The sequence below is a fragment of the Leptidea sinapis genome, chromosome 42 (assembly GCF_905404315.1).
Source record: "Leptidea sinapis chromosome 42, ilLepSina1.1, whole genome shotgun sequence".
In the NCBI taxonomy this organism is placed as follows: Eukaryota; Metazoa; Arthropoda; class Insecta; order Lepidoptera; family Pieridae; genus Leptidea; species Leptidea sinapis.
The window spans coordinates 5,887,307-5,893,306 of NC_066306.1; positions in this window are offsets into that span (position 1 = coordinate 5,887,307).

The following is a 6,000-nucleotide window of genomic DNA, read 5'->3' on the forward strand; positions in this document are numbered from 1 at the left end:
CTCATTCCATAGCTTTGTAGTACGAGAGAGAAAGCTCCTTGAAAATCGCACTGTGGAGGACCGCCACACATCCAGATCGTGGGGATGAAATCCTAACTTGTGGCGTGTCGTGCGAAGGTGGAATTCGGCGGCAGGAATCAGGTTAAACAGCTCTTCGGAACACTCCCCGTGATAAATGCGGTAGAAGACACACAATGATGCGACGTCTCTACGCAACGCCAAGAGATCCAGCCGTTCACAGAGCACTGAGTCCCCGGTCGCGGTCAAATGGATCGAGCAGATACTGGGGTGCGCCAGACCAGAGATGACAGCAATACTCCATGTGTGGCCGGACCTGCGCTTTGTAGAGCGCTAGAATGTGGGCCGGCTTGAAGTATTGCCGTGCTCTATTGATGACGCCCAGCTTCTTCGAAGCCAATTTGGCTTTGCCCTCCAGATGGATACGGAATTGGCAATCGCTCGAGATTTCGAGACCCAGTATTCCGATACTACGCGCGGCTTTAAGAGAAGTGTTCTCGAAGAGCGGTGATACGACAAATGGGGTTTTTTTAGTGGTAAACGCGCAAACTTGAGTCTTCTGGGGGTTAAATTGGACAAGGATCAATTTACCCCATTCCGCGACCTTCTCGAGAGAGGACTCGATAGAAGACACAAGTTTCTCCCGGCACTGGTCGACGATTTCCCGAGAGAGACCTGCATCGCCCGTGTATACGGCATCACCAGTGCTGTCGTCCGCAAATTGCCGAGACGGCGACAGCAGATCTCCTCCCTAACGTACACACATACCCCGGCATGAGGCAAAAAATTCTGCTCAATTTTGTACCCGGGCTACGTTAAATATGACGTATCGCTAGGTGGAGATATCTGCGTCTCCGTAAGGAAACACAAGGCTGGCTGCGCCGTCTCAAGGTGGTGGTGGACGGCGTTTAAATTGGAGTGAATTCCCCTGATATTGCAAAAGTCCACGTTGAGCGTGGAGCGGGGTGCCGTGGTGTTTCTGCCTCGTTTTTCCTCGGTCATGCGCGGTTCTGTGCCCACCCCAGAATACGAAGGGCAGCCCGAGCGAGAGTGCTCGGGGAGGGATTCTCCGGCTCTGGTAGAGCCGGTACCCTCCTGGGGTAATATCTCTTTATGGACCGCTCTCATATTTTGTTTTGGGGAGGGGGTGGGGGTAAGGGATGGCCTCCGGTCCTCGACACTAACCTATTTTTTTTAATGAAAATATGGGACAAGACGAGCAGGACAGCTGATGGCAACTGATACGCCCTGCCCATTACAATGCAGTGCCGCTCAGGATTCTTGAAACCCCTAAAATTCTGAGCGGCACTACAACTGCGCTCGTCACCTTGAGACAAGATGTTAAGTCTCATTTGCCCAGTAATTTCACTAGCTACGGCGCCCCTCAGACCGAAACACAGTAATGCTTACACATTACTGCTTCACGGCAGAAATAGGCGCTATGCGAAACATAGTGGCACTAGGCCGCTACTTCACGCCGGTATTCTGTATTTATTTGAGAGAAGGGGAAAAATTTTGGGCAGGGATTACTTTATCAGGTAATGAAATGATAATAGGATAGTGAATTTTAATAACAAATAATTTGTTAAGTTTAAAGTATACTTGTTTCTCGAATGACACAAACTAAAATATTAGGTTGACCATATGGTACGGAAACTACATGCGAAACACAAACAACTCCAGTATGTATATTTCAAAACCTAGTCTTATTTCAAAAACTAGAGCGCGGTTCTACGACTAGTTAGATCTAAAGTGCTTGCCTTGCTAGAAAACCAATGCACGACACTGCTCTAGAAAAAAGATAATCATTACTGAGGAGTAAGAATCATTGGAGTACTTATAGGCCACCAACAAAAAATATAATAAAGTATGTTGTGCATTCCTAAATTTCCAAACCCTGATTTATTTTCATCTCTCTCAGATCTTGGGACAGCCAAGCTTATAGTTAAGGTTTAAGTAAAATCAAACGCTTTTTTATCCAAGATACCATCGTTTTAATATAAACAGCTATAAGAGTATCAAAGGGGTTTTATTTGTTTCGTGATAGAACTTTAATCATCCGCGCGAGTAATAGATTATCGTATAAATCGATCTACAATCTACGGTCCTTATTTCTCTCGTTTCAATTCGGAATTGCCATGTCAAGCCCTGCCCAGATATAGCAAACGACGGCGAAAGATAGCTAAAGAAGAAATAAGAAATAGCTCGTTTTGTTTGACCGATATAAGAGCTTCCGCAGCTGCAGTTAACTTTATAGACCCCGGGGCCAGCGCCCCGGGTTCTATAAAACTATGCAATACTGTCTCTTGGTGAACGTAGGTAGACGAACACTTTTTTGAGGGGTTGAAAAATTGTTTTTATATCATACTTTCTCCTCAGTATTCTACCTATTTCATCAGTGACCCCCTTTTATGTATGGTAGATATGCCACTTGCCGTTCCACCGTTGTGGTGCGCCTATGTGATACATTTGTTAAAGCCGTTTTGATGAAGTAGTCTATTAACGTGCTCTAGATCCTGCGTCAAGTGATCACCATCACACATATATGTACGTTTTGTTAATGATCTAGCCACAGACGTTAGATATACGGGATGTTGATGCGAGGTGCCGTGAAGGTATCTGTCGGTGTGGGTGGGTTTTCTGTAAACACCATGACTTATCGTGCCGTTCGGGCGAGTTTCTAATGCGACATCCAAGAACGCCAATCTCCCTTTGTCCTCTACTTCGCAAGTAAACCTCATATTTTTATGTACGGTATTGAGGTGTGTTAAATACACTTCTACCTGATTCCGTCCTCCTTTATGGCAAAAACGTCGATGACGTTTGGACGTCGTCAGTAGTGTGTCATGAATTAGGTAATCAAAGACCAAAACGAACTAGGCGCCAAGTGGACAGATTGATGTACTATTAGTGTCAAGTGTCTATGTGTCAAGTTTTTGTCGCCGCCTTCGCAGTTCCGTCGTGACCACGATTCATGCAATTGGATCGAAATATCGGCATCAAATTAATAAAATATATATATCACGAAAATGTGGAACGTTTTCATCCAAGAACAGGGAGAGGGAGATTGAGACCAATTGAGATAGAGTGAGAAAGAGCGAACGTAACATGAAGCACATGGCACCGCTAGTAAGTAGAACAACTTCCCTACTAGAGTTATATCGTACAGGTTCAGCGCGCGGTCGCGAAAACGTAGAACATGTAATAATTTCTAATATTGACAAAAAAACATTTGAGGTATCCTTTAAATGGCATATTGTGTGGAAATTACTTACTGGAATTGGGGTGCATTTAAACTTCTCTTTCTATTAATTAAATACAAACTATGTTACTAAGTAGAATAATAATTATTGAGATTATTGAAAAGACTAGAATCCAATTGTGTAACAAAAATTTATTTCGTTTCATCCCAAATTTAATAATGTCCTTACTTTGATGTTACTGGACTGAAGAGAGGTTTAGTTTTCTTATTTTTTTGTAATTTCTGTTCAGTGAGTTAATCAATTTATCAAAAAATAAAATTAGGTCTGCCGTCTCCTTGCATTCTGGTAGGATACTTTTATCTGTCACTAGCTGACCCGGCGAACATTGTTCCGCCTTAGAGGCAATAAATGAGTAGATTTTGGATTTAATTAATTTAAATATTTTAATAGGATAATAAACAAAAGGAAATAAAAAAATCAAGTTCGTTAATGATTCTTTATTGGCTGTGTATTTTGGTGCTTGGGTTGCACTCTTCAGTGAAGCACCTTGTGATAGACGACATTTACCGTTTTATTATCATGCGCAAAAGCAAATAACGCAGATGGTCTACCATCCCGTGAACATGCCACTTATAATTAATTGAACATGGGAAATGGATTCTAGATTCAGACCACAAACTTTCAAGGATTGGGCTTAAGATTTGAATGGTCAGGGCGAATGCGAGACGGATCGGAAAGGAAAGATTTGCGGGCTAACTCGATATGCAAAATGTTCATGAAGTGGTTGCTGCAGATCTTGAAGAATTGCTATTATCATTGCTGCATTGATCTCTTGACATCGATCAAGTTATTCCTCCATGTTGCCCATGAAGTATAATTGTAAAAATTTATGCTGTGCATCTTCGAGAGGTTGCAATGACCTCTCTAAGATGTCTATCTGTCCTTATATCTACAATATCAAAAACAAAGTCCGTATTACTGATTTATAAACACTTTTTTGAGAATTAGCATACATAATACACAGGAATAGGTATAGTTAGTATGTTATTCTTCTACTGTATTTTGTGTAAGTATATAAATAAATAAATACCTTGAATGTCCTCATTCTTAGATAATGTCTGCCCCAAATGGGGTCATTTAGAAACAAACATTGTATTTTTGAGTGTTTGCTAGAAAATATCGTGATTCGGTAGTTTCCCACTCTCAAACAATGATAAGTATTGCAATCGTATCGAAATGCTCCTCGATTCAAATCAGTACTTCATAAATTTCTTCTTGTGCGTCGAAAATTATCTAGTTGTTGATCTCTGAGGTTTTACTGGACGATTTCGTATTGCCAGCCGATCCGTTTTACGGGCTGCCTCGCATTGCTCTTGTGATTCATAGCACGAAGCCGATCCATTCTAACGCGGTTCTTTTCACCTGCAATTTCTTGTTCTTGTTCAGTCCTTTCATTCGCAATGTTTCGAATCCTAGTTGCATTACGTCTTTGTCGGGAACAATTTGATCGTCTTGGTCGTGACATTGTTAATGATAATATCGGCACAATAAGCTAATAGAAACTCGTTACAAACACACCAACCAGTCAACTTGAATAACATGACGTGCACTGTCAGTTGTATTTTATTACTCATGTAGCGTGAAACTAACAAAAAACTTCATTGAATTCTTTCTATTCTCGAGATGTCATCAAAAGGTCAATCCATACAAAATGTATCAGAAAATATTTTTTTTTATAATAATATTTTTTCGTGATTTTTTTATATTTTATTACTTATTATCCTATTCCAGACTAAGAGAAATCCAAAAAATCTAACAACAGAAAAATTGGTCTAGCCGTTCTTGAGTTATAAACGGTGTAACTAACATGACTTTGTTTTATATATATCTATAGATAGGTTGTAGATATTACAGTTAATATAATTAGGTGTCAAACATAAATTAATTAAACCACAAGTAAAGTATAGTATCTTTATCTGTAACAAACAATTATTTCAGCATTAGAAATAATAAGGTTCCACTGTGCCACTACATGATGCAAACACCCTGAGATTGTGGCTGGTGCAGTAGGCACCTTCTGTACCCTTTAAATTTATTGGCAGCAAATGAAAAACACTAGTTATTGGTAGGTAAGATAAAAACTAATGTATAAAAAGAATTTGAAATTTTCGAAATTATTTATTGATTATTCTAGTGGTAGAGGTAGGTACAAAACTATAATTACATAGTTTCTTTCATTAGAAAGAAACAGAAAACCCTCTATTGGAAAGAAACGCAAGTGAACAGAGATGGTGCTAGTTTATAAGGCGGTTGGACAGTGCGTACCCTTCTACTTCCTTCCCCATTTCCCCTACACATTTTTGTTAATAGAATTTTAACTCGTGTGTTCTTGTTTAATATTTAAGAAAAACATTTTCTTATAAGCTTTTCATATGATTAGTATTTAACCTTGGAATTTTATTATTTTTTGATTGAAATTTTAATTAATTAATTACATTATTAATATTTAACTTTAACGTGCTTTTATATTTTATTGTAATATAAATAAAATAAAAAAAATGATTCAAGGTCGTACTACGGCGGAGGCGGCAGCAGCTGTGCCTGTTTGCTCTCCCTCGCTAATGTCTCAGGCAGAGACAGCAATACCCCGGGACATGCTAAATTTAATTCCTGATTATAGTGGTGAAACTTATTTACTAAGCTTATTCTTACGAAAGTGCAAATATGTTATCGAACGATATCAAGGAACCGTAGAGCGGAATGAAATTTTAATGCAAAT